Source organism: Zootoca vivipara, chromosome 12 (genome assembly GCF_963506605.1).
Source record: "Zootoca vivipara chromosome 12, rZooViv1.1, whole genome shotgun sequence".
Taxonomy (NCBI): Eukaryota; Metazoa; Chordata; class Lepidosauria; order Squamata; family Lacertidae; genus Zootoca; species Zootoca vivipara.
This window is the reverse complement of record NC_083287.1, coordinates 3273273-3288332: the sequence shown is the minus strand read 5'-3', so window position 1 is coordinate 3288332 and position 15060 is coordinate 3273273. Positions and strand designations below refer to the sequence as shown.

Sequence of the window (15060 nt, the reverse complement as noted above, 5' to 3'; positions counted from 1 at the left end):
GAAGTTTGGCCAATTAAAATTATGTTCTGTTGATGCATCTCTTTCTAGCTTTTGTGTTTTGATGGCATGATTACAATAGCTGGAAAAATCATGTGGAGGTGTTGCTTAGAGTAATCCGCTTGTAATGTGAGCCTGCCTGCTCACAGTTCAATTTTCAAGCAGTATATGAATCTGTATAAATGTATCTGGTCAGAGAGAGGAGTGAAACATCATCATGTGATAACTTGCATATGTGAATGAGTCATCACAGGTCTAACATGGCTCAGTCAGTAAAGTATTAGACTCTTAATCTCAGGGTTGTGGATTTGAGCCTCACATTGGGCAAAAGATTCCTGCATTGCAGGGGGGGTTGGACTAGATGACCCTCATGGTCCCTTCCAACTCTACAATTCTAAGGTTCTAAGGTTCTATGAACATAGATATTTCACATCACTTCAGAAATAATGCCACCTTTGGAAGGAGATGCTTATGAGAAACCCAGCCATCAGAGCCAGCCCCAGAGGAAGATGACCCACCATAGATGGCCAGTTTTGGGGCACCATTGAAGGGGAGCTAAATGCCCATTGTTTGGTTCATTATAGGGCTGTAGCAAAATACCCCCTTTTTGCAGTGCAAATTGCAGACTGTGAAATTGGGCTGGGAGCTAAAACTGGGGAGACCCAGGTTCAAATCTCCACTCAGCCATGAAATTCGCTCCGTTTCAGAGGGTTGCATGACTACAGCAGATGTGTTATAAATGTAAAAAAAAGTAATTTGAAAGAATAATTAATAGATGTGGCTACTTTCTGGTGTTGTAGGATGGATTTCATGGGTGGAGCAAAGCTCACTTGCAGCTTCTCGCAGCTTCTCTGTGTAGCAACTACTATGCAGGCGTTTCCCCACTTGCACACAATCATCATGCTCATGCACACTCCTGCTGACACTCGTGCAAAAAATGGCAATGAAGGGGGAAGAGGTGGGGGCAGAACAGAGGAATCCCCATTTGTGGGTGTCCCAGTGACACGTGCAGCATCCCAGAATGGAACCTCTGCAAACTGCAGCACCGGAGAGGGAGGAGCCTTCCCAGGGCTACTCAGGAGGCTGCTTATTCAATGTTTGGGACATTGTTTTCTAGCTTGGCCAGTGGTGGATGTGTGCAATGGGTTCATCTTATCCTTCATCTCTGATGGGTGCTCTAGTGGCTGATTCGAGTTCTGCTTCCGATTTTGTTTCTGCTGGTGATATACCTCGCCCCCCCACTGTTTTATGTGTCCCACTAAATTATTCTTCCGTTTGGAATTCTGTTTCTGCTCATGGTTTAATCATTTCTTCCTTTGTTTAGCATTGCCATGGATTGAGACCTGGAACTCTGACAGTTACATCAGCTGTATTTCCCATCTATGGCGGGGGTGCAGGTTTTTGTTTTTGTTTTTAATCCTCTTGATGTTTTGTTCCTGTGATAATTTGGAAACTCTTATTCTTGAATTTTGTGGAACAGGATTATTTTCTTTACAGATGTTTTTCTCTGGCTCTTCAATACCACCCTGAAGCCCTGCTTTGCTTGTAGTATTCCATTTTGATTTAGAGTGTCTCTCATATTTTCTTCTACCGGTTTGCTAGCTGGTGATTTTAATTTATGTATATCTATCTATCTATCTATCTATCTATCTATCTATCTGTTGTCTCTTAAAGTTCTTCAGGTTCTTGTGTTACTTTGTTCCTTTGGCTGCTAAACAGACGTCTGGCCATACTCTTAATTTTGTCATTCCTTCTCTGTGTTAGGGACCCAGGTGGTGCTGTGGGTTAACCCACAGAGTCTAGGGCTTGCTGATCAGAAGGTCGGCGGTTCGAATCCCTGCAACAGGGTGAGCTCCCGTTGCTTGGTCCCAGCTCCTGCCCACCTAGCAGTTCGAAAGCACATCAAAGTGCATGTAGATAAATAGGGACCGCTCCGGCGGGAAGGTAAACGGCGTTTCCGTGTGCTGCTCTGGTTCGCCAGAAGCAGCTTTGTCATGCTGGCCACATGACCCGGAAGCTGTCTGCGGACAAACGCCGGCTCCCTCGGCCTATAGAGCGAGATGAGCGCCGCAACCCCAGAGTCGGACACGACTGGACCTGATGGTCAGGGGCCCCTTTACCTTTACCTCTGTGTGTTTACCTATAGATTCTTCAAGTATCCCTATTGACTTTAATCATCATGGATTTTGGTTCATTTCTTCTCCTTCCATTTGCACTTTTCACACAATGAACTCAGGGCAAGCTAACATGGGGGTGGAGAGTGGGATCATACTGGTAGACCAGGACATCTCCCAAACCTTTAAACATTTTGTAGCACATATTCTGTGTGTGCTCAAATGATATGCATGCAGGTCCTGTATGTGTGATCAGAAACAAGACCTCCACGAACTATATGAGGAAAGGTGGGGATGGTTTAAATAATAAATGAACAAACAATGCAAAATACAGGGCTATATGTTGTCCCATATGCTGTTTACCATTAGCATGAAGCCACTGAGTGAGATCATTTGAAGATTTGTGGTGCAATTTCATCAGTAAACTGATGGCACTCAGCCCTACTTCTCCTTTTCATCAGTTTCAGGTTGTACTGTGAAAATGCTGAACCACTGCTGCACACGAACATAAGTTTGACCAAACTGCGGGAGGCAGTCTGGCTGAGGGCCATAAACTCAGTGTTGATACGATAAATGGAGACATCCTGGTCCACAGCTATTCACACTTTTGCTATGTCCCACTTCCATTATTGCACATATCTGCATACCCTCCAACATTTCTCTGATGATAATAAGAACATCCCATTCCGTAATGATAAAAAGCAGAGACATCACCTTGCCTACAAAGGTCCGTTGAGTTAAAGCTATGGTTTTCCCAGTAGTGATGTATGGAAGTGAGAGCTGGACCATAAAGAAGGCTGATCGCCAAAGAATTGATGCTTTTGGATTGTGGTGCTGGAGGAGACTCTTGAGAGTCCCATGGACTGCTAGAAGATCAAACCTATCCATTCTTAAGGAAATCAGCCCTGAGTGCTCCCTGGAAGGACAGATCGTGAAGCTGAGGCTCCAATACTTTGGCCACCTCATGAGAAGAGAATCCTTGGAAAAGACCCTGATGTTGGGAAAGATTGAGGGCACTAGGAGAAGGGGACGTCAGAGGACGAGATGGTTGGACAGTGTTCTCAAAGCTACGAACATGAGTTTGATCAAACTGCGGGAGGCAGTGCAAGACAGGAGTGCCTGGCGTGCTATGGTCCATGGGGTCACGAAGAGTCGGACACGACTAAACAACAAAATTTTTACTATTTATACCTCTATGTGGGACAAGAAGCTACAGTTAGAACTGGATATGGAACAACTGAGTGGTTCAAAATTGGGAAAGGAGTACGACAAGGTTGTATATTGTCTCCCTGCTTATTTAACTTATATGCAGAATTCATCATGCGAAAGGCTGGACTAGATGAATCCCAAGCCGGAATTAAGATTGCTGGAAGAAATATCAACAACCTCAGATATGCAGATGACACAACCTTGATGGCAGAAAGTGAGGAGGAATTAAAGAACCTTTTAATGAAGGTGAAAGAGGAGAGCGCAAAATATGGTCTGAAGCTCAACATCAAAAAAAACCAAGATCATGGCCACTGGTCCCATCACCTCCTGGCAAATAGAAGGGGAAGAAATGGAGGCAGTGAGAGATTTTACCTTCTTGGGCTCCTTGATCACTGCAGATGGTGACAGCAGTCACGAATTTAAAAGACGCCTGCGTCTTGGGAGAAAAGCAATGACAAACCTAGACAGCATCTTAAAAAGCAGAGACATCACCTTGCCGACAAAGGTCCGTATAGTTAAAGCTATGGTTTTCCCAGTAGTGATGTATGGAAGTGAGAGCTGGACCATAAAGAAGGCTGATCGCCGAAGAATTGATGCTTTTGAATTATGGTGCTGGAGGAGACTCTTGAGAGTCCCATGGACTGCTAGAAGATCAAACCTATCCATTCTGAAGGAAATCAGCCCTGAGTGCTCCCTGGAAGGACAGATCGTGAAGCTGAGGCTCCAATACTTTGGCCACCTCATGAGAAGAGAAGACTCCCTGGAAAAGACCCTGATGTTGGGAAAGATTGAGGGCACTAGGAGAAGGGGACGTCAGAGGACAAGATGGTTGGACAGTGTTCTCGAAGCTACGAACATGAGTTTGACCAAACTGCGGGAGGCAGTGCAAGACAGGAGTGCCTGGCGTGCTATGGTCCATGGGGTCACGAAGAGTCGGACACGACTAAACGACTAAACAACAACAACAACAACACCTCACACATCTTACTGGCTTGCCCAGCCACTCTGGGAGGCTTACAACATATATAAAAACATGCTTGCCTTCAGACAACGTGGGGGTCAGATAATTGCATACCCTCCAACATTTATCCAATGAAAATAGGGACGTGCTAAGGAAAAGCAGGACATTCCGGGATCAAATCAGAAACCAGGAGGGTATCTGTAAATCAGGGATGTCCCTGGAAAATAGGGATACTTGGAGGGTCTGCATTTGGGGCAAGCATTCTTTGGTGAGAAAACACCAACAGAGATTTTGCATGGCAAACCCTTTAAACTCCATTCTTGTCTGAAATAAAAGAGGGGACTATTAAAAGGGGACATTTGGGGGAGTTCACCGGAGGGATACACTTTGAGAGTTTTACAACCTATTACACGCTTTTCTTTGTGTTGAAATGATGAGTAAGGTGGGGGGGCACAGAGCTGTGCAGGCCACTGCCCCCTGTTGACACACACCTCCTGCCACTGCTGCACACAGCAAAAATGTTTCCCTACCACCAGAGCTTTTGGATGCCATGGGAATTGAAAGGGCTCTCTGCATGTATGGATGTCTGTGGATAGAACTCTGGACAAGTCATGGTTTCCATCTGCATATAAGAGCAATATCACACCCATTCGTGTGTGTGTAGAGCTCTTCCTCAGGCTGCCTGAATCAGCGGTGGGTGCGTCCCTGATCACTGCCCGGGGCATGCCAGGGGTATGCGCCTGCGCAGTGGGAGTGCAGGGGTGTGGGTGTGCGCGCACACAGGGGGTAGTGTACTCCCATGCTGCAGCTGGCTCGCAGTGCTGGGCCGCTGTTGCTGGATCTCATTGTTGGAAAGGGGCACTGCCGCCACCTCTCTGGCGCTTCAAGCCTGACCCAGGCGTGGAGCTGTGGCCAGCTGGCTGCTGCAGCCTTCCCCTCCCTCTTAGCCAGGCATGGCCAAACTCAGCCCTCCAGATGTTTTGGGACTACAACTCCCGTCATCCCTAGCTAACAGGGCCAGTGGTCAGGGATGCTGGGAATTGTAGTCCCAAAACATCTGGAGGGCTGAGTTTGGGGATGCCAGCTCTTAGCCATCTGAGGAGGAGGAGGAGGAGCTGCTGCTGCAGCAGCTGCCGCACCAGCCCCAAAATTTGGGCCTGGGCACAGCTTCCCTTGTTGTGCGGATGTCTGGTTTGAAGGCCCCCCAAAATGCAGCCAGGGCAACTCTCCCCCCCCCCATGCTATGGCTGAGGAAGCCTTTTTACCATGTACACCAGTGGTGGGATGTGTGGCTGTGGTGCACACCATTTTGAGGACAGTGCTAGCCTTTGTAGGAGGGTGGTGGGAGATGCAGCATGGAGCAAGCGCATATGGCTGCACATGCACACCCCTCACTTGTTCCAAAATATGGAAGGGGTCATGTGAACCCCCCCTTCAATTTTATCTGCATGCATCCTAAATAAGCTTGCACATAAAGCAGGGGCAGCTAAGCCTATAACTAAGCCCAACCACATGTACTCTGAAATAATAGCACATCATTTCCCTCTTTACTCCTCCTGCCTCTGTTTATTACTTTTGCCCATGGTGCTACTCCTGCATATTTTATTTATTTCACCTATATTCTGTTTTTCTCTCATCCATCACAAAACCCAAGGCAAGTTTCAGGTTGTAGGTACTTTTGGGCTGGGGCCTATCCTCTTGTACTCTTTATATAGAACGATTATTATTTAAAATATTTAATATTTATTCCCCGATTCCCATTGCACTTCTCCCATGCATAATAATGCAGATGGGCTGTTTAGCTTTCTTAATCTCCACGGTTTAAATAACCTATGATCTTCAAACACATTGGGAGGGCTTTTGCTCGGCTAACACCATGCAATTTCTTCCTGTCCTCGGCATCACCAGGGAACAACTCTGCTTCAGTTGTTCATTAAACTCTGCAACAAGTGTTGGAGGGCTACTGTCCCTTTCCAAACTACCATGCTTTGGTCATACAATTACAGTACTTACTGTTCATTCCTAGTTTGTTGTGCAAGGTTATTCAGGAAATGTTACACCAAGGAGAGATGAGAACCAGAACTATTTGGGCCTTGTGCAAGCTGTTTCATACACCAAATGATCTTCCCTGTAAAAGCCACTGTTTGAAACCTGTATGCCATTTCAGAAATTCTGAAATTCTGGAGCAGACTAAAAGTTTAGCATTCTGTTCCCAATATGGTCTAGTCACACAGCTAGAGCTATGGTCTGAAGGCCCCTGTCAAGGGACCTGTGTACAGGGAGCCTCCACCTCTCCTGCTGACCAGCACATCACCCAGTGGCAGCAGTGAGAGCAGCAGCAGCCAGTCAGGTGGGGGGGGGGAGGAAGTTAGGGGGATGGAGGAGAGAGGGCTCAGCGATGCTACAGAGCCCTTGCAGCGCCCCGGCCAACAGGCTGAGGGGACGGGGCAGCCACCTCCGTTGCCCCAATTAAGGCGTGGTACTAAACGTAAGGAGAGGAGGCGGCATTTCAGGTTGCCCAAGCTCTTATGCTGGTCACGTAACAGGAAACGTCCACTCTCGGATTCTGCGAGTGACTAGAAGGTCATGTTTCTTGGCATCTCTGCACTGTAAATACTATGCACAATAAACCTGTTAAAGACAGGACGCACTCTGGAGTCTTTACTCGAGAGTAGCCACACTCAAGCCCTGACAGCCCCCTTGCAAAATCCTTAATAAACAACTTACCTGACTTTTAGAAGACATCTGAAGGCAGCCCTGTTTAGGGAAGTTTTTAATGTTTAATCTTTTATCGCTTTTATTATTAATTTTTAATCATTATTAATATTATGTTGGGAGCCGTCCAGAGTGGCTAGGGAAACCCAACCAGATGGGCAGGGTATTAATAATAATGATGATGATGATAATAATAATAATAATGATAATAATAATTTAGAGACAGATTTTTTAAATTAAAAAAATAGATCCTTCAGGGATTTTTTTTTATTTTTAACAGTAGGGAGAAGTTATCTTCCTTACCGGTTGATACCTTTTGATTGTTGTGAGGTGGTGTTGTTTTTCTGGGGGGGGGGGAGGTTAGGCTGTATTCCTGAGTATCTTCCAATTCCTGGATCCAACAGGGACTCAATTGCTGGACTAGCCAGACAAGGGGTGGATCTACACTCTAGAAGCTGCCAACTGCTGGCTGGGCAGCTGGGAGACAGAACCAGGATAATGTCTCCATTATCCCTCATTCCGAAGAAAATGAATCTTGGATAAGCACCTGGAACCCCTGGAATTTTGCACCAATTGGAGATTGGTGTTTGCTCGAGTCAGAGAAAGACTTATCACACAAAATGATATACAATTATCTGGGGATCATTTGTGTTAAAATGTATTTCTGTGATGATTAATATTTTTTAGCAAATTAATTTGACCGACTCATGCTGAAACTAAACAGGTCTGGATCTGGCTGGTGCCTGGATGGGAAATCTCTTGGGAACATTCTGCACACCAACTTGAGTTCTGTATAAATGTACTAAGCAAGTACATGTCTCTGGAAAGAACACAGCCCTGATGAGACAAGATAGACTTGCTCCTCTCCTGTTATTCACCGCCAGCATTGGCAGAGGAACAATGCCTCTGAGGATGAAAGTTCTAACTATCTGGACATATCCTCCATGCATTTGTCTAATATATATGTAAACTGGTGTTGTTGTTGTTTTAAATATACCCTGACCCTAAAGATTACTGTAACGTGCTCTTGAGTGAGGTGATAAACATTACCTTCTCCCTTACCTTCCAAGTCCCGGACTTCAGAATCCGGGACCGGCAGCCGTGTAACACCGGAAGTTGCGTCGACGTAACTTCCGGTGTCGCGTTGCCCTTCTATGGGCACCAAAAATGGCCGCCGCCGGCTTCGAAAATCGCTTGTACGCATGTCAGGAAGTGCGTCAACGCAACTTCCAGTGTCGAACCACCCATCTATGGGCACCAAAAATGGCCGCCGCCGAAACCGGAAGTCGTGTCTATGCACTTCTGGACATGCGTAGATGCGACTTTTGAAGCCGGTGGCAGCCATTTTTTGTGCCCATAGAAGGGCAAATCGGAAAGAAAATAAATGGCTGCCGGCAGGAGAAAATAACGGAGAAAAACGGGAGACGAAGTGATACGGGGGACCACCGGGAAAAGGTAAGTAAAAACGGGGGTTTCCCGGGGAAACGGGGTACTTGGCAGCTATGCTTTCTCTTTCTCATTATCTCCCCTCCTTATCTCTAGGGTGATCTCCTCTCAGTGCTGAGGAAACAATCACCCTGGCTCATCTCATTTGCCCCTCCCCGGCCAAGCCCATGCAGCTACCTGCTAATTAATTAATAAATCAGTTTTATTATCTCCATATTGAGAGTCAGTGTAGTGTTGTGGTCAGTGTGTTAGGCTAGGATCAGGTTGATCTAGGTTCAAACAGTAATCCATGAAACTTGGGAGCAGCTGCATGAGTTAAGGGTGGGTGGCGCTGCTTTGTGGTGGTTCTGGTCCTACTTAGATGATCATTTCCAAAGAGTGACCCTTGGGGAGTGCTTTTCAGCCCTGTGGAGCCTTAAATGTAGGATTTATCAGAGTTTGCTTTTATCCCCTACTAGCTGTACCCAGCCACGCGTTGCCATGGCTCCGTCAGGGCCCCCATTTATCTGGACAGACGTAGGATGTAACAATACCCCTCCCTCTGTTCCCCCGGTGGGTGACGTCATAATCCCCTCACGTGACGTCACCCCCACCCCGACGCCTCTCTCTCTCCTCCTCACATACCATCTGCGGAGGTTCTGTCCAGTTCCCCTGGTGGATTCCAGTGAGCAGGAGCCTGGCTCTCGAGGCCCGGCGTGGTTGTGGAGACGGCGTGGATGGCAGTGGAGGGGTCTGGCCCGCCTCTCGCGCCGTCGCGGGAGGCAGCAGAGGCGGTTAGGGCCTGGGTTGGCTCTCAGGGTCTGGCCTGGGTTTTGAGGTGACACCGGAGGTGGGTTCGGGGTACAGCGTGACTCCGGTGGCGGTGGTGGTGGTGGCGCGGTAGTGGCAGGGCCCCCCGGCCTGGCTCTCCTGTCGTCCCCGGAGTTGGCGGAGGTGACCCGGGGGCCCGGCCTGGCTTTCAAGGCCCGGCCTGGTGAGGTAGGAGGAGTAGGAGTAGGGGGTGGTACTACACAAATGGAGTCTGTTCCTTAGACTTCCACTGGAGGGCGCTATTATTTTTTGCACAAAATCATGTTTTTACCTGTGACAGGTGTCATATCTGTGTAATCTAAGTTTATGCAAACACTCGCATATTGGACTGGAACGTTGTGTCCAAATTTGAACACAATCGGTCAAGCGGTTTCGGAGAAAATGCTGTTTAGCATCCACATGAAACTGCTGAGTGGGGTTATCCAGAGGTTTGGAGTATGTTGTCAGCAATATGCTGATGGCACACAGCTCTACTTCTTTACTTCTGTAGGTGTGGCAATGGATGAGAGTCAACAAACTGATGCTCAATCCATATGAGGCTGAGGCACTGTTAGTAGGTGGTTCCTTAAACTGGATGAATGGGAGATTACCTGCTATTGATGGGGTTACGCTCTCTCTGAAGGAGCAGGTATGCAGCTTGGGGGCCTCCTGGATCCTTTGCTGTCACTTGAGGCTCTGTGGCCTCGGTGGCTTGGAGTGCCTTCCATCAGCTTTGGCTGGTGGCCCAGGATAGGGACTATCTGGACAGCGATGGCCTAATTTATGTTATCTACGCTCTGGTAACCTCTAGGGTAGATTACTGCAATGTGTTACAGTCATACCTCGGGTTGAGTATGCTGCGGGTTGCGTACTTTCGGGTTGCGTACTCGGCGGACCCGGAAGTGTTTACTTCCGGGTTCTGCCACACGCACATGCGCAGAAGCAGTCTGCGCGCTTCGTGCATGCGTAAAGTGCCCCTCGGGTTAAGTACTTTTCAGGGTGCAAACGGCACCCCGGAACAGATTGGGTACTCAACCCAAGGTACCACTGTATATGTGGGGCTGCCTCTGAAGACAGTTCAGAAACTTCAGCTACTGCAGAATTCAATGGCCAGGTTGTTCACTGGGGTAAGATGGCTTGAGCAAATTATACTGATCCTGGCCCAACTGCACTGGCTGGCAATTGGTTTACAAGCCCAATTCAAAGTTCTGATTTTGACCTATATAGCCTTAAATGCCTCAAGGACCGCCTCTCTCCATATGAACCTACCTGGATCCTGTGATCATCATCTGAGACCCTTCTTCATGTGCCTACTCCATGAGAGGTCCAGAGGATGGGAACATTAGAACGGGCCTTTTCTGCAGTGGTTCCCCATTTGTGGAATGCTCTCCCTAGGAACGCTTGCCTAGTGCCATCCTTACATATCTTTAGGTGCAAGGCAGAATTATTCCTCTTCTCCCAGGCCTTTGGCTGATTAAACAATCTATGGCCTTTTAAACTGTGTGTGTGTGGTGGATTTTTTTGTTTGTTAATATGTTAAGTATTTTTGTGTTTTTAACTTGTAAACTGTCCTGTGATCCTCGGATGAAGAGTAGTATAGAAATTTAATTAATTAATTAATTAATTAATTGAGCCACTCATCTACTATCGACCTAATTTGCTTCACAGAGCTGTTGTAAGGATAAAGTTATGGGAAAACTTGTACGCCAATCTTGGAGGAAGAGTGGGAAAGAAATGTGTAAATATTGATACTATTAGAAAATATATTCCCCTTGTAAATGGGTACTAGATGGCCATAATCTAGAGCAGACTATTGCTTCTGGTACCTAGAGCTGTTGTTTCACCATACAAAGACCTGGAATCGCCACTGGCAGACTATATGTCAGAAGACGGAGATGAGCAAACTTGCTATACTTCATTTCTTTTTCACAAAGGGAGGTCACTATGTTCCACCAGCCATAAGGGTCTTTAACGCGAAATCTGTTTTCCGACTCCTTTATGCTTCAAACATCTGGTACAATGGTCTATTTTCTAAGTTACATGGGTTCCAAGCTAAGTTCCTGTGGTATCAAACTGTGTTCCTAAAATTCTAATGTTGGAAATAGGTGAATGCCTTGAAATACTGGCTAAAGATCTCGGTATTTGGCCTGTGGAAGGGATTACTTTTATATGTAACCGTTGAGGAGTCTATCAGCTCATGGTTGAAAACTATGGCCCGAAAAGCCTCCTCGATTGGTTTTTCACCATCCTTTTTACATCATCTGGGCTATGATATTGCCCTTAAATCCCTGAGGCAGAAGTTATGGGATATTTCACACAGCGATCTTTGCTCTAGATCCTATGTAACCTGTGAACGTTTGCATCTGGAATCCAATATGGACATGAATTTCAGTTACCATCGTATTTCATGAATCTGTCTGTACCTAACTATCACCAATTATTTACCAAAGCTAGACTAAATGTATTTCCATCAGAAGTGCTAAATAGCAGTCTGGTATACCCTATCTATCTGCTTATGCTCTCAGGGTGTTGACTCTATGAAGCATATCCTACCACACTGCGAGCAAATTAATTAAACCCCTATTGGTAAATTTAACTGTTCAAAGCTGAAACCTTCCACCTTAAGTACCTCCTTGGTGATAAGTCAAATGATACTATCCTAACCTTGGCTAAGTTTCTCTTGGAAGTATTAAGAAACAGAAACCTACATGCTCTGGATAAAACATAGTGACTGCCTTGGAACCCTTTCCCTGTATTTCTGTTATATTTTGCTTTTGAAAATGTTGTTGTGGCTCTGGACTTGAAATATACTCAGAGTCGAGAGTGAATTTCATGCTCTTTATTCAGCTCATAGTCATCAAGGAGAAGAGAAGAAGAATGCCCTTTTCCCAAAACCATCTGCTTATATACATTATTTACACAATGGGCTTTGCGTGATTGGCTACTTCAGGGCTACACCTGTGGGCCAATCAGTTTGTGGATTGACTTCTGCCAGCAGCCTGATTGGCTGCTCCTGCAGGCCAATCAGGTTGCGGATTCACTTCTGCCAGCCGCCTGATTGGCTGCTCCTGCAGGCCAATCAGGTTGCGGATTCACTTCCACCTGGAATTTGGATTGGGTGGCTCCTGCGGACCAATCAGACTGCTGATTCTGGATCCTATTGTTCTATGATTCAGCTCAGTACATAACAGGACTGAAATAAGGAATGCTTGTGTGTGATAATATTGCACTGAAGACAGGTCTGAAGCTGAAGAAAATAGCACATCAGAGGCCACATAGTCATGGTAGGGAAGAGATTTGCAAACAACAGCAATTTGTTGTCATGTGATGGAAATGTGTCCATCTTAATTTATGTGTTCAGGTCTTTCCCATTTAATCAAAGTGATTGAGGAAAAAAATTCTTCACTTTAATGGAATCATGCTCAAACATTTTTATGAGGTGTGACTATAGAAAGAACAGCTGGCTTTAATAATAATAATAATAATAAGGATTAAAATGTGGAGAGCTGGTGCAAATTGTCTCATAGATCTGACTATTTTTGGAATCTTGCAACAGGCTCTTTTCTCCTCCTCCATCGGAAGATAACATACAAGGAAAACACGGGGAAGCAATTGGCATATCACCACACTTTGGATGACAGTGAATCAGCTTACGGTAACTCAAAGAGTCTCATGTTTTCTATTTCAGTTGCTTTTCTTTTAACTATTACCAAACATACCGTACCGTACTTCTGTGTACCTGCCAAGTTTGCTTTCCTTCCCTCTGCTGTTCCTAAAGGAAATAAAATACTTTGGAATTTTTATGAGGAAATGTCTTGGAACCAAGCACACTTTCTGAACACAGCGTTGCATGCCACCTGCTGTTTTATCGGTCTCTTAGTGAGAGGATGCCTTCAAGATTTCCCCCCTTTTCAGAGCGCATCCAGGCTTCCTTTTGCACCACACGTTCTAGGCACAGATGTGCACTTTAAAACCCCTTGTCCAAAAGGTGGTTTTTGTTTCGTTTTTTGATCACAGCACTTTCCTTGGGAGCGCCTGCGTTTTGCCACTGAATCAAAGCAAATGGCAACCTGTGGGAAAACCTGGTTGCTGTTTGCCCCAATTTAGTGACAGAATGTGGATTTTCCTTGGGAATTAGCTGTGACAAAAAAAAAGCCACCACTCAGACATGGACCTGGAAAGCCTGGACTTGTGCCTAGAGACACAGCACAAAAGGAAGTGTGCATTAGCCTTCAGTGTAAGGTGTAACTTTACATTCATGGTGATTCATGATACCTTCAGGTCCCACTCTTTGAAAATTTCAGATTATTTCATCAGTGTTTAAAAACATGGCATAAGTAACAAATAGGTGCATGGTCTGTAGTTTCCAGCAAATATCCAGAAACTATTCATACCAGTTTTTTATTTTTATTGCCACTTTTGATATGTTATGGAGCCATGGCATAGCCACTCCCACATACTTCCTGTTGAAGCTGTTTTTGTGGACCTGAGGGCTCGTCCACACTCCTTTCCCCTGGGAAAACCTGCTCTTCCTCACTGAAGTGGAGCATGTCACTCAGACTTTTGGCCCTTAAATTGAAGGCTAGTATTCTTGCCTCTTTTAGTGGGACAGGACCTGTAGTCCTGGTTTTTCATTTGACTGTGTTTTTAGCCTTTTATTATATACTGCCGTGTTTTGCGGCTTTTATTACTGTTCACAACTGATTTTAATGTAAGTTGCTTTGGGTTACTTTGAAAGAAAAAAAACTAACAAATATAATAAATAAAAAAGGAGAAGGATATGGGCATAGCCAGAAATCTTTTTTTGAGAGGACAGGCTTTATGTTAGGGGTGGCAGAACTGAGTTATCTGTGACATAATTGGTCAGTTAGTTAACTATTTTTATTTATTTAGTTGATTTGTGGGAGACAGTGCCCCCCCCACTACTTCCATGGAGAGGGAGAGAAAATGAGAGAACACATACATTATATCTGGCATATAAGAGCCATGAACCCCTGCAATATACATCTTGAGAACTGGTTCCCTAGTGGAGGTTACAGAGTTCCTTGTTTTACTTGCCTCATGCAGTCTATCAGCTAATTATGCAGTCTAATTTTTTCCTCAAGGCGAGGTATCAGTATGGAGGTCTACCATAGATGAAAGCTTAGGAAAGTGGGCATGTCCTTGTTTTTGTCCCTGGATGTGATAAATGTGTGCAGGCATTGGAAGCATCCTGGCTGGGAAGGCTGGCACCTCAAGAGTCTGATGATGCTGCCATTGTAGTGTAGTGGCTAGCATAAGGGACTTCTACTGGTGGATTCTGGCTTCAAATTCCTGCCCAGACATGAGTGGAACAAATTCCTTGCTCAGAGTGGTTGAGAATGAAATCCATATATGATGCCTTCAAGTCCTTGGGGATAGGGCAGGATACAAATGAAATTTAAAAAACACAGAAGTGGTAACGGAAAGAATTGTGGACCTGGTCATTCTCCTTTCATTAGATAGCGTATTGGCGGCAATGCTAGTGGCCATGTGCTTGATATTTAAGCCTTTTATGTACTCTCTTCCTGAGCAGCCAGTCATCAATTTGATTCAATAATATTCATTTTATATATAGAGACTCAGTGTACCTTAACAAGTGCCTTCTTGGATGTTCTAGCTAGCCACATTTGGGGGGGGGCACTTTTTTTTTATAAAAAAGGTAAAGCACAGAACAAATCACTACAACAATGAAATTCACAATAACTAGTAAAAGCACAATTTAAACAAGCTCACACCTGGAATTCCTTGGGCAGAATGACATCACAGCACCAACAGGGCTGGATGGTGGGGGCCAGGCTCTCTGTTCAT

The 15060-nt window shown here is 45.5% G+C and overlaps 1 long non-coding RNA gene across 1 annotated transcript in view; it reads left to right on the top strand.

Moving 5' to 3' along the window:
• The window catches only part of LOC118077673 (uncharacterized), a 30207-nt gene extending 16371 nt beyond the window's left edge, over positions 1-13836 (top strand). Inside the window, exon 2 of the long non-coding RNA XR_004691667.2 lies at positions 12788-13836. This is a non-coding gene — a long non-coding RNA (uncharacterized LOC118077673). The remainder of the gene's footprint in view (positions 1-12787) is intronic.
• The last annotated feature ends 1224 nt before the right edge of the window (positions 13837-15060 follow it).